Source organism: Thermobia domestica, chromosome 17 (genome assembly GCF_964235325.1).
Source record: "Thermobia domestica chromosome 17, izTheDome1.hap1.1, whole genome shotgun sequence".
NCBI classification, from domain to species: Eukaryota; Metazoa; Arthropoda; class Insecta; order Zygentoma; family Lepismatidae; genus Thermobia; species Thermobia domestica.
The window spans coordinates 49,302,331-49,327,416 of record NC_137470.1 but is presented as its reverse complement, the minus strand read 5'-3'; positions in this window follow the sequence as shown (position 1 = coordinate 49,327,416).

The following is a 25,086-nucleotide window of genomic DNA, read 5'->3' as shown; positions in this document are numbered from 1 at the left end:
TGAAGATCGAGAGCAACTTATCATATGGCACAAAGAACGTGTTGCAAGTAATGAGGAATATAATCTCCAAAAGGAAATGATTGAATATTGTCGTAATGATGTTAAAATTTTAGCAGAGGCTGTCATTAAATTTTCAAACTTAATTGAAGACAAAACAAATGGTATCCAATGTTTTATTGTCGCGTCAACTATTGCTAGTTTGGCAATACTAACATATCGTACCTTATATTTACCCAAAGAAATTATTCCCATCATTCCACCTTATGGGTTTGACCATCGTGATCGTCAAAGTCTGAAGGCAATGTATTGGCTGCGATACTTAGAACGTACTACTGGTAATAAAATTCTTCATTCTGGAAATGGCTTGGAAAAACAATTTGGGAGGTATAAGGTTGATGGATTTGAAACTAAAACAAATACAGTTTACGAATTTCATGGATGTTACTATCACGGTTGTTTAAACTGTTATCCTACACTACGACAAGTATCCCTAAATTCTACCTCTAAGCAAGGCACATCACTACAAGATCGGTATGAAAACACCACCACAAAAATAGCATTTCTTAAAAAATTAAATCTTAATGTCATTGAAATGTGGGAATGTGAATGGGATCATATGGTAAAAAATGATAAAAAATTACAACAGTTTATTCAAACACAGTGTCATGATCTTGTCGATCATCTGGTACCTAAAGATAGTTTTCATGGTGGGCGTACAGAATGTTTTAATGCCTTATATGAATGTACCAGCGAAGAGTCTGTGTCATATTATGATGTTACCAGTCTTTACCCCTGGGTGATGGCACGTAAGCCATTGCCTATAGGTAAACCTATAATATACAAGGGGCCTGACTTTCCACAAGTGCAAAGTATTCATGGATTAGTCAAATGTAGTATCTTACCTCCCAAAGACTTATATTTTCCAATTTTACCATATACATGTAATGATCGCCTTTTGTTTGGGTTATGTCGTACGTGTATGGAACAAAGTGACGACAATTGTATGCATAATGATGCCGAGCGTGTCCTTACTGGTACATACTGTACTCCTGAACTTCATGTAGCTTTAGATCTCGGATACAAAATTCTACAAATTATTGAAATTTGGGAATTCAAATTATCCGATTCAGAAAATAATCTGTTTAAAGATTATGTCAATTCCTTCTTAAAAATGAAGCAGGAGTCTTCAGGATTTCCTAGCTGGTGCAAAACTAAACAAGATCAAGAAAAATATATTACAGACTATTATGAACATGAATGCATTCAGTTAACGGAAAATAACATTCAATCAAATCCTGGTCTAAGATATATTTCCAAAATATTTCTCAATCCGTTGTATGGAAAATGGGGACAGCGAACAGATTTATCTCAATCTGTAATTGTAGATACTCCAGAAAAATTTTTAAGTTATCTATGGGCACCACAATATGAGGTACAAACTGTATTGCCTATTGGAGAGCGCCATCTCATTGTATCATATAAAAACATTGAAAACAAAAACAAGCCATGGAAATTTTCCAATGTTGTCCTTGCAGCCTTCATCACGTCTTGGGCACGTCTAAAACTTTATGAATTATTGACAGCTATAGATCCTGAGCGTGTATTGTACTGCGATACTGATAGTATTATGTTTGTGCAGCAACGTAATGAAAAGTCTCCACTTTCTTTGGGTTCCTATTTAGGTCAGTTAACTAATGAAGTTCCTGATGGCTGGGAAATTAATGCATTTATAGGCTTAGGACCAAAAAATTATGCCTATAGGATGAAAGAAGTTCAAACAGGGAAATTAGATTATGTATTTAAAATTAGAGGAATAACTTTAAATCATCGTACACGACAAGAAATTAACTTTGATCATTTTTATCAACTAGTTCGAGATAAAGCTGAGAAAAAACAGTTACACAATCCAGGAAGAATTGTTCGTAAGACTGGGTTTGTCATCGTATCCAAGTCTGAAACTAAAACACATCAAAAAGTTCAAAATAAAAGACGACGATTAAATCATAACAGTATTACTGACTATAGAACATTGCCATATGGTAATTAAAGTATTAAGTGCGTGAAATGAATGGTATTCTGTATATATGTAAATAGTAAACTGTCTAAAGGTAGCATCATTGAGTAACATCATCAAATATGTCCAAAAGTTTTCCTATCTGTTGGTACTTGTACGTATATATCATGTAAATATGTCAATAAGTTATTAAGAATATTCTAAGTATAGTAAATATCTTATTTAAATATATCTATATATGTATATCAATACGGCAATATTGCAATATACAATATTGTAGAGTATATAAATACAATAAAGCGTTACAATTTATAATAATATGTTTTATTTCTCCAAACAATATTGATATCATACGAAGTATCTGTATTCTATATAAGATAAACAAAGAATACGTATGCTTCATATAAGGTTATTTATACGTATTTTATGTCCCTACAATAAATGATTCCAAGTTGGAAACCATAATGATGGCATAATGTCTACTATACGATGAACAAGCATCTTAAAAGTAAGTAAAGGTACCAATATAAGACATTAGAATACTGTACTGAAAAGATATCTATATGTAAATGACTTATAGCACAGTGATATCCTATGTGCTTCAAATACCACTAGGTCATGTCTAAAAAGCATCTACGTACGTAAAAACCAAAATATATATCATTAGAATACTCTAGTGAAAACATATGTATATGTAAATGCCTTATATCATAGTGATATCCTTTGTGCTTCAAATACCACTAGAACATTTTTGGCATGCTCACACATTTTAGTATTTTTCGGAACACATTTGGTATGCTCACACGAAGTGTTCGAGTAATTTATTACGAGAGGTTAAATAAATAAGGAGCTTGCTTAGCAAGTGTTCGAGTAATTTATTACGAGAGGATATATACATTCTAACATGGTATTCAAGGTAATCTATATACATAAGCAATCAGTTAATGTGTTTGCATTCATCTAGCATATCACCACAACAAAATATACAACTCTACAATACGATAAAATAAGGCTACAATCCAATATTAATAGAATAGAAACACTTCAGGCTTCCACTACGCAACACTACGCAACCAACACCACATGCTTAAAACACTTACATGTAAACGAAATATAATATGTCTACAATATGATACATATATTCCTGTCCCGATATCAAAACCAATATACATACATACATACATACATGTACCCACTTACAAACTAATCACATATACATGCAATTTGTCATTCGTCTAAGCTTCGTACACCCTTAGACCCATACAGTATCCAAAACATGATATTCTATGTTAAAATCACATATCAGCTACACATACATGTACCCACTTACAAACTAATCACATATACATGCAATTTGTCATTCGTCTAAGCTTCGTACACCCTTAGACCCATACAGTATTCAAAAGATGATATTCTATGCTAAAATCCCCTATCAGCTACACATACATGTACCCCCTTACAAACTAATCATATATACATGCAATTTCTTATTTGTCTAATCTTCGTACACCCTTAGACCCCTACAGTATCCAAAAGATGATATTCTATGCTAAAATCACATATCAGCTACTGAAAATACAATATCAATACATAAAATACCCCCTCATTAATATTCATTGCCATCTCATTAATATTCATTATCATCTCATTAATATTCATAAATAATTAATTCAATAATCTAGTTTTTAAAAAGATAAAATCATTTATGCGAAAATACCTACAGAAATCTTGTTTCAAAACTTCTTGCAAAAAGCACAAAAGGGAAAGTTGTCTTGCGTACACAATTCATTCAGTTTTTTTTTTCCTCTTTAAAACTCAGGTAGGAACGCTTACTCTTTTTTTTCCCTCTACTAAAATGCGTAACAAGTCGCACGCCAGTTTAAAGTGGTCCTTTGCTCACAAAACAAAAACACACTTCACCCCTCCATCTTATGTGCGGTTCCCTCAATATGGGGCAATACATTAACTTTTAAAAAGTGACACGTACCTATCTCATTCTTAAATTCTCTGTCGTTAGAATAATGATTCCTATTTCTTTTTTCGTATATTTTTCAGTTTCTATGCGGTAGAAGTCACACTCTCCCATTAAACATGGTCTTTTACTTCATAGGAGAGCACAGTTTACCCCTCCAGCATTCTGGAACACACACATACAAGCAGGTGTCTATGTTCCTTTCGTTAGTAGGCATCAAAGGGCTCCCTCCCTCCTACGCCTTACATCTTAGACAGTCAATATCTTTTAACATTTGTTCTTTATCCAGAGTTTCTCATGTTTCTAAAATTTATTTGACGTGTCTCTCTGCCTTCCAACAGTTAAAGTATTGTGCAACATCCATATCTCACATTAAATTGACACTTTCTTACTTCCTTAATTGACACAATGATGAAATTACGAGACAGCTACATAAGAGCTTCTCATACGTTTACAAAAGGGTGTTTGTCGGCAATCCAATGAACAAAGAACACCCACGTTGGATAGATTCAGCCCCTTGACTACTGCCTCCCCCCTCTTCCTGTGCTCTTCCCCCACTGGTTACCTCATCTTACGACATGCCATTATTTCATTATAGGTGAATTCTTTCTTTAGAATTAGTTTCTTGAATAGCAAGACCAACTGCGTTCAAGATTAACAAAAAAGACTTGTGTGGACATGTTCTGAAGTTCCTTTAGCTATTTCTCGCCACTTGACCAAGGAATAAGGAAGGAAGAAACACGTTTCTTAAAGGATTGGGGTAAAACGGTAAGTAATCAGCATAAATTGAATAAATCAACATAAAATTGTATTAAAATATATAATAAATAATATCAAAGGAAATTTGCATCCATTTTCATGAGAAATTTACACTGTTGATCAATTCTTGTAAGAATGAAGGAAATTTTCATGCCTTTTAATGAGAATTTCGGTCTGTACACGTATTTGGTAGAAATGAGGGGAATTTGAAGCAATTCTGGTGAGATTTTGGGAACATTGATAAATTTAGGTAGAAAATGGCGGATTTTAGGGCGATTTTGGTGAGATTTTGGGAACATGGGTAAATTTTGGTACAAAATGGCGGATTTTAGGCCCAATTTGGTGAGATTTTGGGAACAAGTTGGTGAGAAGTACGTGCTATTCTACTCAACACTGATTGATAGATTCGAGGTAGAAGCAACAGCACGTGTCACACTGAGCAGAGTGTTTTAAGCCTATCTGTAAGAATTTAAAGGTATGTGTGTGTATATAGTATATAACCCGTAAATATTATGTCATATTGAAATTATTTCACTGCATGTCTTTGTTGTTAAAATTGTTCGTAAAACGTAGTACATACAGCCGATTGAGCAAACAAAAGATAATGAAGAAGACACACAGCACAGGGGAACACCATCTTTTCCCGAAATAGTGCAGTTACCAACCTATGCTAATTTTCTCTTGACAAGTAATTTACTTCATTGTTTTACTTTATGAAATATGAATACGACTAATACAATCACTCAATAAATTTTACGTGTTTCAAATATTAAAATGTACGTATCCGCAAAAAAAATATATATCCTAATTTGTAATATTTCAGTCCTGTCGATTTCCATCCATTCTGTTATGTCTGTGGAAGGTTCATAAGGACAAGAGGAAAAAGTTGAAATTGTGTGAGGTATATAAAGCCTACTTTGGAATGGCAGTGAATGATCAAGATAAATCATGGGTACCCCCATGGGGTCTATGACCTGTGCAAAAGTACATTTTAAACTATTTACGATACTGTTTATTTTACGCTATACATCAAGACTTTATTTTAACCAACTTTGGAAATGTTATTGAAAAGAGTGTTCACCTCATATAACATACCTAAAGTGGTTGACGTGTAAACTAGTATTGCCAAAGTCTTCCACGCACTTAAGGCGATGTTATACCTTTTGCCACTGGTTTCTCAGTCCCCATAAGATAACATGTAAACTTTATTTCATGAATATCTAATGAAATATGATACGTAACAACTTAAAATTTTTCATATGTATACAGAAAAGCAATAGAAATGAAATGATTGTTTCAATTTCACGCTTAATGACGTAGATCAAGAGTAATGAACTTTTTAAAGTAACATTGTAATGGACTATATATTGAAGGTTGTGTGTTCCAATGTGATCTTCGCGAACAGATGTCCTGTTGACAGGCAGGTATTTCCCTCCCCCTCTTAAGTAGTTTTCCAATGGGTGTGGTAGAACGCTGCGGGGTGCCACCCTCATCCCATTTCTTTCCTCCGTTTCTGCAGAGCGGATAGATTTTCTGTAAATGTTACAAAGAAAGAATATTTGCTTCCAAGACAATTTGAAATATTTGCTTCTTGCGATTTCATGCTGTATGATGTAGACTGCGAAAACAAAGATCAGGTAGAGAACGCCAATTTCTTCATTACTAGTAACTCTAGTTAGATAATTATTGCTAACCACTAATTTCATATTAGTACGTTCAGACTCTTTGTAATAACACTGCCTCAACAGTAGAAAATAGGGGAGAGTATATACTTTGAAGAGGAGGATCAACAATTTGATACAGATCATGGTTGAAATTTAGCTTTCCTTTGCAGCACTAAGTTTGTATGAGACGTTTGCATGGATACAAACTACAGAATTCCCTCCAGTAACTGGGATTTGAAATTCGTGACAGGTAGTTACTTCTACTTTCTGGCAACATTAGCTATTCAACACATATTTTTCTGGATGTAATAAAAAAAATCAACTTTACTTCAAGCTAAATTCTACAGATTGAAACGATGGATTGAACCCGATGAACCAACTTTCCCGTGAATAAACATACATAGGTAACATTCTAAAAAAATACAATAACCCTTCCCGTTTGTCTGTTTAGTGGCTAGCTCGCGCACCTTTGGATCACAGATCTCGGGTTCGATACCCGGCGGAAGAGCCTTGAAATATCAACAGATCACTAAGGACTCGGATTCCACTGAAGGCTCACGTCTCTTATAACATCGGTACAGAAAGGGAAACTAAACTCTAAACCCACCAAACCAACCAAGCTAATGAAGAACGGACATAGTAATGTCACTATAATTTAGACTACGTGAACGATTTTTTAAAGTTTTCATTATAGTAATAAATATAAGTGGAACTAGGGCCTCGAACATTTCTAGATCTTGTTACTCGAAAATAAGCAAATATAATATATACACATGCTGTCAGGAAGTAACTTCGGGATGTGAATCATCGGATGAAAACATGAAAAAGCCTATAGACCAACCTTGGTGCACAGCTGCGTTATTTCAGATATATTGTCCACAGAAAATTGGTCGTAACGGTACAAGAAAGCAACAACTCGAGCAATATTTTGGAGTTTTCCGAAAACGCCTTAAAGTTTTGTTGTATTTGATAGCAACATAATATGATTTAACCTAAGAAATTTAACCGAAAATGTTTTTAGTACGGTGACTCGTAACTTTCATTTTATGTTCTCGTGTAAGGATTAATTTCCTTAAGTAATTTGATGTCTTTTTCGAACACCCTGTGAACATACATAGCGAGACCTCGGGTCTCGAACTTTATACCTATTCCACTGTAGGGATGGATACGAGTGAGTTTTCTTTGAAACTCGACTCGACTCGAAGCAGACATTTTTGAGCTCGGCTCGAAAAATTTCCTCCAACTCGACTCGAATTCAGGTCGAGTTTCGAGTCGAGTCGAGTCGTGTGTAGTTTCAATTACTATTTTTAAGTATCCAACTTAGATAATAGGTCAATGATACTACTACTACTACTACTACTACTACTTATTATTATTATTATTATTATTATTATTATTATTATTATTATTATTATTATTATTATTATTATTATTATTATTATTATTATAACATCATGTATAACCAAGAAAGTAGGCAGGGGTGTACCTGTATACTAAAAACTAGTTGACTTCCGATCTCGGTCGCCGAGAAGTCTTCAAGAGGCAAGGACATTGTTCACGAGGATCTGGGTTTGAGTTCCGGAGAAGCAAGTATTCAGGCCCGAGCCAAAAATTGTTAAACGTTATAGGGCGCCGGTCAAACATGTTCAAAACTGCTCGGCTCGGGTCTAGGGTTGTCAGTGGCTCGAGCGGCTTGGTTCATAGCTCATTCATTTTCTAGCCGAACCGAGAAGTGAGCCAAGCTAACAGCTCACCTAACCGAGCCAACTCGAGCAATCGGCTCAGTTGAGCCGAGTCGAACCGAGGCGATGAACTCGTTTCAACGGAGCTGGCTCGAGCCGATGGCTCATCTCAGCTGAGTTGGTGACTCATCTGAGCCGAGGGTCGGTAGCTCATCCCAACCGAGCAAGCTCGGGCCAAAAGCTCAATTGTGTCAGTCGATGGCTCGTCTCAACCGAGTTGGCTCAAGCCGTTGGCTCAATTGGGTCGAGTCGATGGCTCATCTGAACCAAGCCTGCTCTTGTTGTTCGCTCAGTTGAACCTAGTGCCGAGCCGATTGACATCACCACTCGGGTTGGGCTTCTGCTTGAGCTCAAAAATTCGAACGTGCAGATCTCAGCTTTGATAGTAAGAGCTACAGTATATACTTATATTGATGCTCATGACACTTGAGGCTGTCTCGTTATAAAAAATAAAAAATTATTGTCGTCTCGTTATCGAGACGAGACGGGATGCGAGTAGTGTTCCTTGTCGTGAGCAACACAAAGTATTCCACACTACTGCTTACATTTCTCATGGCTTTCGCTTTCCAGTCTAATCAGACCATTATTTCGAAACGAGTTAAAACGACCTGAACGAGCGAGCCATTTATCAAACTCGACTCACTCGAAACTCGACGTCAAAAACAGTGACTCGGCTCGGAACTCCACTCGAGAAAATTACCTTTGACTCTACTCTAAACTTGACTCGAGTTTCGAGTCGATTCGAGTTTTAGCTCGACTGGTGCTAAAATTATCCAAAATTATCGAAAGATCCAAAATTATTTTCCTATTGAAGTTCATAGAATTTGTATGTGTATGTTAAACAAACAATTGATTTAAACCAATAAAATAATATACATGGTTCAGAACCAGAGTGAACTCAATTGATTCATATCTTTATTCACTTCTTATATTTATATGCAAATTAAATTAGGTCGCTAAATTTTTGACTCTGTGAACTAACTTGGAGGAATAAAGTATATCTTCTGTACTTTGTACTGATTTCACTTGTGCATTTTTTTTCTCTTCTTGTAAAGTGATTCTTAAAATATTCACAAGTACAGTACATGCAAGATCAGTACAATATATCTTTATCAGGTGTTCTCCGTGGATGAGTCTGTAGAATTGTCACTTTTGTAATCAGGCAAGGGTCCCAGGTTTGAGCCCAGCTAGAGGACAATTTCTCTCCGTTTCAAACCGAGTAATGGTTTGTAACCCACTTTAAACTGTAGGTCCCGTCTTCATAACCCCCCTGTTACATAAGAACGGGCTAGAAAAAACTTATTTCTATCCATATGTAATCTAAATAAATTAAAAGTTTTGTAGCCATGGCCCCTTCTTTAAAAAAAATGAATAACTGCAACTTGAGGGTGCTAATTCGACTGATCTCGGTCTCAATCTTAAGAAGTGACCGCAAACCGGTCTAACTCGAGGTCAAAGGTCAACTAGCTGTTTTCGCTCAGAATCAAGACTTTCATTACAAAAATGTTTTATACTTCCCGTTTTATCCCAACTTAGGCTCTAGCCGAATCTATCTTATTCCCTTATCAATTTCTTAACTGTAATTGTGTGAACCAAATAACCTCTCAGATGTTTAAAATTTCTTATCCCTTATTACAAATCTAAAGTAGGTTTTATTCATGCAAATAATCTTATGTATTAGCTTCCCTAACTCACTCCTTTGTTCAGACACGCTACTCGGTTTGGTTTATTCAATCTTGAACAGTAATGAATGGGCAGACTAGTAAATAATTTGTGCTCTACTGGTAAATCATTTGTAAAACTAGTTTACATATGACCTCGAGTTTGACTTATTTTATTATTTAAAAAATAGAGGCCAGGATTATCCACAAGGTAAAGAAAATGGTTCAAAAAGAAGTAGCGGTGCCACGTGTACATCACGCAAAAGAGTTTGGTTTCTGCAGTACGATATTTTCATAATTAATATTGAAACTGGAAATTGTAGTAGATTTCTACCACTTCCGGTTTCAGTAGAGAGATTAGACTAGAGACGAAATATATTCTTGGAACGCCTAATTAATTGCAGAAAACCGCTTCTTATCTATTACAGTTTTTATTCTATAGCCATTAAAGTTAAAATCGGAAGTAGTTGATTTCCACATCTTTTGGAAGACAGAATATAGTAGTTATTTTTAGAAAGCTGAATAGAAAGCAAAAACCCGCTTCATTTCTGTTCTATGGAGATCACTATTGAAACCGAGCTTTCAATTGAAGATCACAAGAGGAGATGAAAGGTACACCTGAGATGCTTGAGAGCTGCTCGATTGGAAGAAACCGTTTTCATCTATTTTTTACCGTTTTTGCTGTATATAGATCAATATTTATTGAAAACAGAAATTATAGTTGATTTGAACCATTGTAGGTTGTAGTAGAGTTAATAATAGAGATTAAATATATTCTTACGAAGCAGAAAACCGGATCTCACTACATATTGCCGTTTTTGATCTATGGTGATCAAAGTTCAAACCAGAAATGGTTTATTTAAATCACTTCCGGTTTGGGTAGGTGGTTTTAATGACAAATAAAATTCCTTACTCTTGACTATATTTTGACCAAATTTGGTGATGATCCATCACGCAGTTCTTTAGTTGTTTCTTTTACTTTTTCTTTCTTTTTTTTTCACACACGTGCACACACGGGTATGGTAAATATATAAAGGAGTAGGTAAACCAAATTGTAGTTATTCAAAAACCAAACAAGGAAAACTTGGTTTTTGCCACCCCTGCATACAAATAATCCATTCTAACCACAGAAACGACGCACTGTCTGTTTTCTATGATAAATAATATAAAATGAAATGAAACCTATCCTTCCAGAAAACAAAACATAGGTAAATAAGAAACATTTAGACTTTTCTTCGTTGTATAGTTTTGAGTGGCAGAGAGGTGAAAGCTACTGCTTGGAAGAAGAATTATCCGTTTCAAGAAAAAAAAAAGATGTAGAAAAGCAATCGGAAACATATGTTCGATACTGAGGTTTCAAAGATCATTATCTTTGTTCTACCAAGTATTTTGTTGACACTTGAGTCACTCCAGTTTCCATCAAAAAGTCAAATTCAGGTAGTTGCCGTCTTGGGCGGGGAGTGGTAAGGGAAACTGCTCAAGGCGTAAATGATTATGAAAATGGAGGGATAGACATGAGTTTCGCTGTTCAAATTGCCACAATGCATCCTTGCCCAGCATGTGTTCTTCAAAGAATTTTACCTGTAGTAATTTGTGAAGTATGAAAGTGGTCATTTGATCCTTTACCTGCAATAGTGATTACCTAATTACGGAAGTAATTATTACAATTAATCTAAGTCATTAAGTTTAAAATTGAGATAATCACCTCCTTTGTATTGCTCTTTGGTATTCGTATAGAAAATTGCAAGTTTCTAAGTGCAGTATTTTGTAAGATATTTACGAATTAAATTTTACATGTTACCTTATGAAGATTCTGAAGCCTCCGATGATGGGTAGACACCCCCTTAAGAGTACAATCATCCATTTGTCTTAAAATTTGCAATTTTTTCTCTACTTTGATATTGCAAGTTCTGCAGTAAGTCCTTAGGCATATTTTTTTTTTAAATAACAGTATTACTTAAAAAACACTGGTACTTTTCTTATTTTACTTATTAATTTCCAAAAGTATTTAGGAATATTTCTGTTTCTTCAGGTTAGTACAGAGGGAAACGAGGATCAATGAGGTTTGCTACCCCCAGAGTTTTGAGGGAACCTATGGACCACATTAGAAACAGTTAAACTTTTGTATGGTAGATCCAACAGTGCGTTATATAGGCAAAAAAAAACGCTTCTATTTTAAAATTCTCCCTTCAATTGCGCCAATTCCACATTCAGAAGAGTTATTAATTGTCACTCCTCCCGTAGAAGATACATCTGTGTGTGAAGAACAGAAAGGACAATCTGATAGTGATGAGAACGTTGAACTACAAAGATATGTCTAATAGACAACCGTATTATCCTAACCAAGCAGGTTTGAAAGATCTCATTCAAGATCTAAGCTTAAATAAGGATGCTGGCGAACTTCTTTCCAGGCTAAAGCAGTGGAATATAGTTGATAAATCAGTAAATGTAACAGCTCAAAGGAGAGGGCATAAACAGTTTTGCAAATTCTTTTGCATGAAAGATGGATTGTGCTTCTGCCAACATATAATGCTTTACAGATACCTTGCATCATGAAAGACTGACTTTTATTTATAGACAGCTCATCTAGAAGTTTGAAGGCTGTGCTTCAGCACAATTGAAATAGGTACCCATCTGTTCCTGTGGCTCATTCCGTCTCTACAAAGAAACACTTTAACAACTTGAAGGGCTTATTGGACAATTTGCAGTATACAAAATATGGTAAAATACAAGCCATTTGTGTACCCTAAAGTGATATTGTATCCCCTCTACATATAAATCTTAGTATTACCAAACAATTTGTGAAACCCTTGGATAGGGATTTTGACGCATTGAAGTTACTACAAGACATGTTCTGCAGATATCACTTTCTACGATGGAGGCTGCAGTGTTTATAGGACCGCAAGTGAGGAAAATGAGCCAGTCCACTGAGCCCTTTGCGCTGCTAACAGATTAAAAAAAAACCTGGAGAACATATTCAGAGCAATATGCTGAGCGCTTTCACCAAGACATTATGACTTTCGAACACCGATATCAAGGAAAATATAACTAGAACATGATAGGAACTGCATCTGGAGTTAATTCGTGAAATGTAGGAAAAAGACGCATTTCCATGGGTATTCATATACTCAAGGTATGTATTAAAGGGGCCTACACTTTTGAGGTGCTGAGGAACTTAGAAGCAAACTCCTTTCTTTCATTTTAATGCAATGTCTAATACATTTCATAGCGTTAGTTGTATTTGAGAGCAAATCGATTTTAAACTTACAAAAGCGAAGTTTCATGAGAATTGTTCATATTTTCTTAAATGTTCGATGAATATGACTAAGGAATCAGCAATATAAACTGAAGAACAAACATTTTTTTAAACTGTTGCATAGTGTAAATCCTTTTAATTCAATTATGCATATAATTAAAATAAGGTTAGTGAATATAATTTTAAATTTTGTGTGTTTAAGGAGGTAAGGGGCATTCTTTATTTTCTTTCCCTATCCAAGAGTAAAGTGTTTTCCTTTTATTCTGTATACCTGTCGTTGCGGCGAGGACATTTAAACGACCCTTCCTTTTGTCGCATAATACTCCTGAACGTTTGAAGCCACACAAAGACCACACATACAGAGGACCCTTCGTGAGCCCAAGCAAAGGAAACAGAAGAGCTTTTAGCATCTTTTTGTGAAACAGGAGAAAAATAGTAAAGTCTGCACAAACTGAATAGAATCCAAGTGGAAAATAATCTCTGCGAATTTGTCAAACTCACATACTTGTCAGGATGGCTCCACGTAGAACGTAGATAAAACTTTGACACAGGTCTGTAAGTTGGTCCAAAAGCACGAATGCGACAAAACGTCTCCAAATCAAGCCCCATAAAAATTCTTCATATAACATGTGCAATTTAAAGAAATCGCGTACTTTGGAGAGACGACGCTCGAAAACTTAAATAGGCGGACACGAAAAAAATAAAATTGAGGACACCAAAATAATTTGACCAATGAGAGAAAATTAGTGGGAGCAGAAACGCAGTAGGAGGCGTATGCAAAAAGATCGGCGGGTTGAGAGTTCAAAAATTTCCAAGACAGACGCAGTTGCAGTCGTAGTCAAGTCGAACAACCGGGAACCAGTGCGTTCAGAAACGTTCATAATACCCGGAAAACACACACACATAACACTAACTCTCACACGTTAATTAAGAAGCAGTATGCGAGGCTAGGTTAACTAGTAGCCCGGTGTTTGTTATCGATAACACTAAAGTGTATACTTTTATACGTAGATTTTCTTCAACTAAGAAAAAACTTTGTAATTCCGAAACAAGTAAACGTTTACAGACATTTTGTGTAAGTAATCCATTTTTCTTTTCTTTTCTTTTTTTTTTTTTTTTACACATTTACGAATATTTATGAAAAATTCTGTACAGCGAGCATTAAAGAACTGATTTTGCTCAGACTACTAACTAGTCGTGAAAACAAACTTGAGCGTCGTTTACACACTTTCAGACAGCACTTAGAGTACCCTAACAACACGCAATTAGTTTGAATTGTCATGGACACTTCATAAAAACATTCAAAATAATTGGTCCGTGCGACACAACACTCACGACACAAAGAGTGATGGTGCAGTGTAATAATTGGAATTCCTAGAGCTAACAAGTGCGTTGTTGGAGAGATGTATCAAAGGAACAGTGCTTGTTTCGATGGACATGGACAGACCAAATCGCGTCGCCCCTGGCAGTTTAGAAGGCCCAGGAGAAGTCCGAGGACAGAACTCAGGACCCAAGACATTCGTCGCGCAGGCATGGAAGAAGGAGACCTAAGGACCTCTGTATATGTGTGGTCAGCGCAGTGGCAACAACGAAAGTGGTCAAGGCAGTGGTGACAACAAAAGGTAGGATCCATCTAAATTATTTATTGATATTAAAAGGAAAATTCTCCGCATTAAATAAGAATGCAAGACTTTCTCTGTACAAAAATTAAAGTCCGGAATTAGTTCAGACTTCCAAGCATAGTTTCATTGCATTGAGAACAGATATTATAATTCGAACTTTAGCTATCAGAGATTAGATTTTTTTTTTTTTTTACTTTAGAGTCAGCCTACATTGAACGATAGAGCCGAGCCGCTTTGGCAATTTTATTTATCTAGTATGTTATATTAGTGACCGCATCGTTCTCATTAAAGATATATTAATTCGTATAATTTTTTTGTCATCTATGAAGCAGAATTGCGGATAAAAAGAGATAAACTAAATGCATACAAAATAACATGTAAACTTTTAGTGGCTCGACTTGTGTATTTTTTTTATAAAAGATAACAATCTATGTATGCAAATTGGAATGTTTAAATTTGTATGAATTGAAAATGCGTCATCTAGGCCATTGACAAGCACTATTTTTAATGTAAGATAATTAAAAACAAAGCTTGATATTTAAAAAAAAGTGCAATCAGCGTATTGTTTAAATTGTATGAAATCGCTATGTTTTTAATGTCATTTACATAGGAGTTGGTAACTGATCGAATTTATTTAAATCAATATGGTAATAGGAGCTTCATAAATAATCTGTTGTCATGTCTCAATGAAAGTATTCGACGCAGAAAGCTTAAATGTTAATTAGTAATTAGAAAAAGTATTTTCAAATGTAAGGTTCTAAATTAACCAACTTGTATTAAGCATAATTGTAAGAGCTCATCATGTAAGGATAATCAATCGTAAGTTTCAGATAGGACAGGTTATGGATATCGATTTCACTAGTTTGTTTATGTATGTCAAGTTACTTATAGTAATTCATTCAAGCTGTCAAGAAAGAAAACAGAGATGTAATTCACTTAAATTAATTTGGTGCTAAGGCCTTCTGCCTTACTCTTCATATCTGTTATCACAAAATTCCAAATTCAGTGTTAATTTTCATCATACTTGACTTTTTAAAATATTATTTTCTTTAAACATTTTTTTACTCATTAAAGCTTTTATGATTTTGTTAACCTAAATTCGCGAACTTTTTCTTTCATAAACAATTTGTATCCCTAACCTAAAGAATAACATTTTTTTAGAATCTGTTAGGCTGAACTATTAAGGTAATTTATGCAATTTTCTAATTCTAAATACCATGGAGTGAATTGAACTGATTTTTATGATTTTTAAATCAAAATTTTAAATTCAAGATGTTTGTTTATTTCTGGAAACATTATTATTATTATTATTATTATTATTATTATTATTATTATTATTATTATTATTATTATTATTATTATTATTATTATTATTATTAAATTTTTCATGGGAAGTGAAAATCAGTCTAATTTGTCCCTACAAACTAGAAATTAGAACAACATTATTTTTCAGCATTGTAGCATGTGAATACATGGATACAGGTGCGAATAAAATAAATTTTTATTTGCTCTCGGTTTAGAGGATCTTATTTCCCTAAAGCCCTGGGATACCGCGGGGAGATAGGATTTTCAAACCGTGAAATCAGTCTTCATCGAGTCATAAAACATTTTAATTCAAAGAAAGGAGACTTTGGTGCACATGATAGCAATGGTGGCATCCGGAATACGAACCCAAAACCTTACTCAAATTTTCTTTAACGTTTACAAATTTGGAGTTCCGAACAACCATCCCACTTACATGTCTATCTTTCTCTCTCTTTTTTTTAATTTTTACAAATTTGGCGGCCCAAACAGGGTTCTCTCTCTTTTTAATTTTTAAATCTTTACAACAAAATGATCAAAATGACTGGCCTAACCAAAATACAGACTTATTCAGGGCTGGGTTTAAAGGATGTGAACGTGCATCCCCTTCGTTGTAAATATATATTATCTAAAATGGGAAGCTAACAGTAAAAATATCGACACTTTCCGAATCTTTCTGAAGTAATATTTCCATTTGCTGTTTAAAAGAAAGCAGAGCTTTACAAAAGCAATTGTTTAAGTCGATTTTCTGAAGATTGACGGAAAAGAATTCACCATGAAAATCAATATTTTTCATTCACACTACAGATGCCTAAACGCATTTAAAAATTCAAATAAAGCGGTAGATATTGGGACACCCTCCTTAGGAAAACCTGAATCCATCACATCATTTTTTCTGTTCCGAATTGTTAAGTTAATTTAGACATAATTGTTCAACATGATGATTCAGTTCACTGCGTACATTTAATCAAGTAACTTGTGAAGGTAAGCTAGCTGTAACTTACAAACAAATTGTTATGTGTATAGAATTGTTAACGAGGCGTTGTTCAGAAGATTAATTATTGTATCTCGAGAAGCTTTACTCGTATTTACAGTAGTAAAAGTTTATCTTATTTTCATTATGGAATGACCTCCAGTCATGATTTTATTACCTTCGCATCAAAAACTAAACTAAAATGTAAAGATACATTTTATTGGTACCCTTAAAGGTGATACACCAACCTAATCTAAAAAAAGTTGTCCTTGTAACGGTCAGTGCAACTTTTTCATGCACGATTGTATTCAAAAATCTTTGATCATTAATTTTCCTTTAGTATAAGATTTCCTTCTTTACTCGAACATATTTAAGTTCTTAGCCCTGTATCGTAAGGCGTATGAACACTATATTAGGGAAAGCGAAATTGAGGTTAAAAATGATGTAAAATCTTTCTGGTCATATATAAAATGTAAACAGAAGAATAATAATAGTGAAAGTGGTAGTATGACGTTAAACGGTAATACATTGAACACAAACAAACTAATTGTTGATGGGTTTGCAAATTATTTTAAATCAGTATATGATAAAAATATATCATCATACAACCCTCCTGAGGAAGAACATATGGAGGTAAGCAACTGTTTAGAAATTGATAAAGTGTCGAATGAAGAGTATAGGAAAGCTATTAAGAAGTTAAAACCTAAAAAAGCATGTGGACCAGATGGTATTCCTCCATATGTGATAAAAGCATGCTCGGAAATACTACTAGAACCACTGTCTATACTTTTCAATTTAATACTTAAAACCCAAACGTTTCCTGAAATCTGGAAAATTACTAAAGTATCACCAATCTTTAAAAATGGGGATAAGAGTAAAATAGAACATTATAGACCGATAGCCATAATTTGTGCACCAGTAAAAGTTTTCGAACAAATATTATATGATCGTGTTTTTAACCATGTAAAGAACTATATCTGTGAAAACCAGCATGGATTTTACCCTGGACGATCAACGGTAACAAATTTGCTTAATTTTACTCAATTCGTTCATGAAGCTATTCATGATCGCAAACGAGTAGACACAATATACATTGATTTTGCAAAGGCATTTGACACAATTAATCATGACATACTACTTAGAAAACTCTCAAGGTTTGGATTCTCATCAAATTTACTAAAATTGTTTAAATGTTACCTGTATCAGAGAAAACAGTATGTATACTTCAATCACACAAGATCATTCAGTTATAATATTAATTCCGGTGTCCCGCAGGGCTCAAACTTAGGACCCTTATTGTTTCTACTTTTTATAAATGACCTCCCAAAATACGTTAAATATTCCAAATGTTTATTATATGCTGACGATTTAAAATTATACAAAGATATACAGGAAAATCAGGATGTATTAAAACTGAATGAGGATCTAAATAACATATATCAGTGGAGTATAGAAAATAAATTATATTTTAATACTAACAAGTGTAAATTCATAATATTTTCAAAGCAAAGAAGGTTAACTAAAATTAATCCCTATAAGATAGATGACAAAGTATTAGAACGTGTATATACATATAAAGATTTGGGTATTATTTTCAGTTGTGATATGTCTTTTAATAAACATACATTGTTGCTAACACATAACGCTTTTAAGCAATTAGGATTTATAATAAGAAACACGAAAATGTTTACTAACATTGATGTTATAGGAACTATTTTTAAAAGTATTGTAAGATCAAAGATGGAGTACGCCTTGGTGATCTGGACTACGAAACACGTAACTCAAAACAATCAATTAGAAGCAATTCAGAAAAGGTTTTTAAGGTATCTATACTACAAGAAATCTGGACAATCTGCAATTACTAATAAAATTTCGTATTCCAGACTACTAGGAGAATTTAATTACTCAACTTTTTCGGATAGATCAGTTATTCTACAAGAAATGTGTTTATTTAAAATAGTAAATGGTAAATTCGATAACAGTGAGTTTTTGCAGTATATCAAATTCAATATAAAATCAAGAACTTTAAGAACGAGGAAATTATTATGGTATGCAACTGCGAAAACCAACACATACAACAACTCACCTTTAATAAGATTATGTTCATTGTATAATAATATAGCTGAGAGTATCGATGACATTGACTTAAGTTTGAAAGAAAAAATATTTAAAAAATTATTGAAGAGATATCTGTGTGAAATTAAGTTAAATGAAAAACGTAATTAATATTGGATATTACTATATTAACTACGGTAATGAAATTTGATTATTTTCTATTTTCATGTTATTGTAATGTACAATATCAATGGTGAGCACATGAATGTGTGCATGTGAAATGTGCGAGATATGTATGTGTGTTTGTCCATATATATTTGCTTGTATAAATATTGGTGTATGTATATGTATATATATATGTACATGTAAGTGTATATATGTATTATGTAAGTATGCCTATTTCTATAATAAGAGCATGAGTTCGTGCTTCATAAAATGTATGCATTGATCTGTGGAATGTTCGTATACAAAGTTATAAATTGTATTTGCTTATTGCTATCTTAATATTCTTAATATTTTCATTTTTACTATTTTCATTTATAAATTTGTTTTACTTATTATTATTATTATATAATAATGTAATCAATTGTGTACACCTCCTATAATTGGAGAGATCTCTCTGTTGGAGGAAATAAATAAATAAATAAATAAATTAAATAAATAAGGTAACCTGGAAGGATTTTTACAAATCACCTTCCAACATCGATGTCATCTAAGTCGTAATTGGAAGACCAAAAGTAGTCCTCGTCAGAATCAACGACCTTCTGCCAACGTTCTGGAAGGCCATGGATTTAATCGCGGTAGAAATTGGTGGTTCGTGAAGCGAAGAAGGTACTAAGTAAACTTTCCACCTCTACTAGGGGTTTGAACTGACGTCCTCTAAGGAGATTGTCCAAGGAATGGAACAGGTGATAGTTGGAAAGCGCAATGACAGGGGAGTGCGGCGAATGCAATAGTGTTTCACATCCAAGCCGTAGAATGGTGTCCCAGGTCATCCTAGACACGTGGGGCCTAGCGTTGTCCTGTAACAGGAGAACTCCTTTCCGATTAAGTAGTACTGGCTCCAGAGATTTGAGTTTTTCTTGAAGACAGCTCAACTCCTGACAGTGCACAGCTTCATTGATGATCTGACCAGCTGGTAGCAGTTCCTGATGCACGATGATGCGAGAGTAAACAAACACACAGAAGGACCTCCTTTTGGTGCAGTGCTGGTTTCGGCTTTTGGAACCGGTACTTGGGATGCTAACCAATGATGACGGCGCCGTAGAACTTCGCACAGGACTCACTTCTGATCACTCGTCCAGAAATTGCTCCTTCCTCAGACGAGACAGCAAAGAAACACAGGTGCCTACTTGCGTTGCCTTCTGGGCCGAAGTCAAATCATGTGGGACCCATCGACCCAACTTGTAGTGCTTCCCAAATTGATGAAGATGCTTCCGAATGGTTTCTCCACTCACACTGAATTGTAGTCCAAGTTCTTCACATGTCTGGCCACTGTTCGCCTCAATTGGTGCCTGAAGATCTTCATTTTGTACATGTGTTGGTTTTGCGGCGGCACGTGCTATATCCTCCAGAGTAGTAATCGCGGGACTTGAGGCCATTTTTACCGCCCCCTGGAACGTGGTGCCCGCCGCCGCCGCCGCCAAAAATTTGCGCCCCGGGCGCCCGGCGCCCATTTTTGGGGTTACATGTTATGACGTCATAGAGTCACGTGATGTTAGGCCATGCCTTTTTGGGTTACGTGATGTTAGGCCCTGGAGCATGGAGCCCGCCGCCGCCAAATTTTGCGCCCCGGGTGCCCGGCGCCCATTTTGGGGTTACATGTTATGACGTCATAGGGTCACGTGATGTTAGGCCATGCCTTTTTTGGGTTACGTGATGTTAGGCCACGCCTTTATGGGTTACGTGGTGTTAGGCCACGTCTTTATGGGGTAGTTTTACCGAGGGGGGTTGATTTTGTTTTCTTTTACGGCATAAAATTTTTGGAGATCGTTACTTTTTTAATGGGATATAGGTGTATGTATAGTTTACTTTGCGGTATATATTTTCAATTTAGCGCCCCTAGGCCACACCCCCGTTCGCCTTTATGGGGTAGGTTGTTGATTTTGTTCCCTTTACGGTATAAAATTTGGAGATTGTTACCTTATGATGGAGTACAGGTGTATGTATAGCTTATTTTGTGTTACTTGATTTTAATTTTTGCGCCCCTGGAGTGTGACGCCGCTGAAATTTTGCGCCCCGGCCCCTTTAGTTTACATAGTTTACGATCCGCCTTTATGGGGCAGTTTCACGTATGAGTTTATTTGTTTCTTTTTATGGTTATAAATTTGAAGAATGTTATTTCCTTTTTTACCTTATAGGATGTATATATAGCTTACCTTATTTTTGTTCCCTTTGATACACCCATGCGCACACCTTAGCATTACGTCATGGGGTCACGTGGTGTTAGGCTTTATGGGTAGACCTACCGAAGGGGTGCAGGGGTACATAGGACCACCCCCCTTACATTTTGGAAATTGCCAAATCTAAAAATTTGGTATGGTAGCCTAGGACCACATTATGTACCTCTACTAGTATTGGGTGTCTATGTCGTTCCCTTTCATGGGTAAAAAATTGCCAAAAATTCAAATTTCGGGGTTTTTTGACCTAATTTATCCCCTTTGATGAGGTGTTATTACCCTATATGGATATATGTGCATATACAGGGTCAATTACCTTTCATAAGACATGGGTATATTTGTGCACCCCGGCAGGAGTACATTGGCCCACCCCTTAAATTTTTGGAAATCGCCCAATTTAAACATTTGGTATAATAGTATAAAATCCTAATATAGATCACTATAAATTTGGGTGGTCTACCTCGTTCCCTTTTAGGGGTATAAAATTGCCAAAATATAAAGGTAAGCAATACGTTGTATCACGTGTTTGGTTTTTTGACCTAATTTATTCCAATGGATGAGGTCCTATTATCTTATATGGTTATATGGTCATGTATAGGGGTCCATCCCCTATTATAAGACATAAATACATTTGTGCAACCCTTGAAATTTTTTTTATTTTGGGAATGATACCTTGGCCCACCCCTTAAGTTTTTTAGAAATTGCCAAATTTAAACATTTGGTATCATAGTACTGGACCCTAATATATATTACTATAAATTTGGGTGGTCCACCTCGTTCCCTTTTAGGAGCCATTTTGTTCCGCTTTAGGGGTGAACATGGATACAGTGGTCCACATCGTTCCCTTTTAGGGGGCATTTTTGTTCCGCTTTAGGAGTGAACCTTGCAATCGTCCCGAGTTTGATTCTTGGAAATGTTGAATTTAACGTCCCCGCGAAAACGGTGAGAAATGATAGGACGAAACATGAACTTACTTGACTGAGGATTGAAGCAGTGACCTCATACACTAGAGACAATCGCTGAGCCATCGTACACGTGTGTTGATTACTATGCAATGGTCCCGAGTTTGATTCTAGGTGTTAGTTTCAGGAAATGTTAACGTTCCCTTGAAACGATGATGAGAAATGAGAAAACATCATAAACTTACTTGCTTGCCGATTGAAGCAGAGACCTCACACATCAGAAAAAAAAAACGCTGAGCCACCGTACTCCATTCAGTGCAAGCAATTTTTGCGTATGAAAAAAGAACATGAACAGATTATGTTACATTACTATACATTTCTGCTCGTTGTTACGCATAGAAGCTTGTTATTGTGAAATTGCAGCATGTGCTTTTACTACATCAGCATTTTTTCTCAGCTGACGGACTTTTAAAGCTCAACTTTACATTTATGTCAAAGACAGTTTCGTAACATATCGATGAGTGTTACATTTTTTCAATCAAGTTTAAGAAAAATGAATCACATTTTAGATGTGGTAATTTGAATGTCGTAAGAAACTAACGAGTCAACGGTATAATGTCATTATCAAAATTGTGATACTAGATGTCGTAACGATTGATGTGTAAGGAGAAAAACGTGAATAATGTCACAACCAATCAGATTGCTTCTTACATCACGTTTCGGCTCATGATACATGATGAAAGCTGTGTTTTCATTGGTTCTCGGTGATGTCATTGATTCATTTCCTCGTTTCTGATTGGCTGATAGTGTTGTCACTTTATAGTTGAACAGGTTTCAGACCTAAATAAATTTCTTAATTTCATTTTCAAATCCTACTTCCACGAAGATCTTGAATGAACGTAGGTGTACCTCTAGTGACAGCGTGACTTTACTCCGTTCCTTGAATTTGAGGTAAGTATCAACCGCGTTTTCATAACATCAATGGAGTGTTTTTGCATGAGGATAACATTGTTATCACTGTTTTATTTTAACATGAATTATTTAGCAAATGGAAGAATAACTTGACCGGGGATCGAATTAGGAATCCCACACATTAGAAGTAAGCACGAGAAAATTGTTGATTTTGGTTTAGCGTCCCTTCAGTAGTGGGGTGCTAGGAATACAGCTTAATGTTGAATTTGAGCGCATACTGGGTGTTGAACCCGGGCCAGAGTTGCGTAACGCTAACCACTTAGCTCAGTTTCTGAAAGTAAACAAAGAAACTACGCACGAATTTGTTCCCTACAACGTGAGACGTGGACTTGCAGTTTAATGTGGGATCTGATCTCCCGCCGAGAAACGAATTCGAGTCTTTCTTGTCTTAGCTCGAAAAAAAAAAAAAAGCAAGCGCATGACATTTTGTTTTCGTTTCATGTTCGTCATACGTTTTAAAGTTCAGTGTCAGAGGAAAAATGCTTACTACAATGATTCTTTCAGCACAGTTAGAAAAACAATTTCATTCATTCTTTTTATCACTACAGAAACTTAGGTCATTTACATGTTGATGTTGGTCCGGGTTTGACGACAATAAAACGTTTCAGTAGTAGAACTATTTGAGATATGATCATTCTTTTAGGATTGATCGTGTAGTCATTTTGATAATGTAGTGATCTCTGAATTCAATTTTAATTCGTGCTTTTTTTTCTCTTTTCGTTTTAGATATTTGTTTTTCTTTGCCTATTCCTTTTTTGCTTACCTTACCTTTTTCCCTATTTGAATATGGCTACTTCTGGCTTTACTGTCTTGCGAGAATTCAATAGACATTATCGGCGTTTTAATCTTGAAGGACGAATGCTGGAAATTCAAATTAATGCTCCGACTAGTGACACAGATATTGTTGAGTGGGTTCAGGCCTCCTTTCAACAGATGTTGGATTACTTATTGGAAAATGTCGACGAATTATCGATGGTTGGATTGTCGATTTTATCCCACGATGAGAAGAACAAACCGTTTTATCTATCTTTCCGGCGTGCAAGTAATCTGACACTGGAGACTTTATGGGCATCCTTTGATCGCATTCTTCAAAGTAACGATAGTTTTCTCATGAACGAACCGTTCATTGTACATTTTCATCATGTGGATGTGCCCCGTGGATTTGGATTGGTGCGTCGAGGTCTTTTATCAAACGACGAATTATTAAAACGCAAGAAAGGCATTTTACGAGTAAAAAACACCGACAAGAAATGCTTGGCTTATGCAATTGTGATTGCTATTGGCCTAAAGAAATATAAAGATACAAATCAGAAACTGTACAATCAATATCGCAAACAGCGCAAGTTTGTTTTTATTCCAGACGTACTTGAACTTTTGTCTCGATCCTCAGTGAATTTAGATCATGGGGGATCCGTGGAAGAATTGCGACAATTGCAACGCTACTTGACAAATTATAAACTTACCGTATACACCAGCTTTTCCGGAGAAGATATTCTGTATGAAGGGCCGGGTGGCGAAGACAAGATTCCAATCAATTTAATGTGCATCAATTCTCATTATGACATCATCACATCATTAACGTCTGTTTTTTCTACCAGCTATTACTGTACTGCATGCCACAAAAAATATGATGATCGTAATGCACACGTCAAGAACTGTTCGGCCATGTGTGAGAAATGTTTGCAGAAACCGCCATGCAGTAAGACCAATACGGAGAAGCAGTGCCCAGAATGCAATCGTGAATTTTATGGTGAAACATGCTATACAAATCATCTGACTGTACCATACCATAA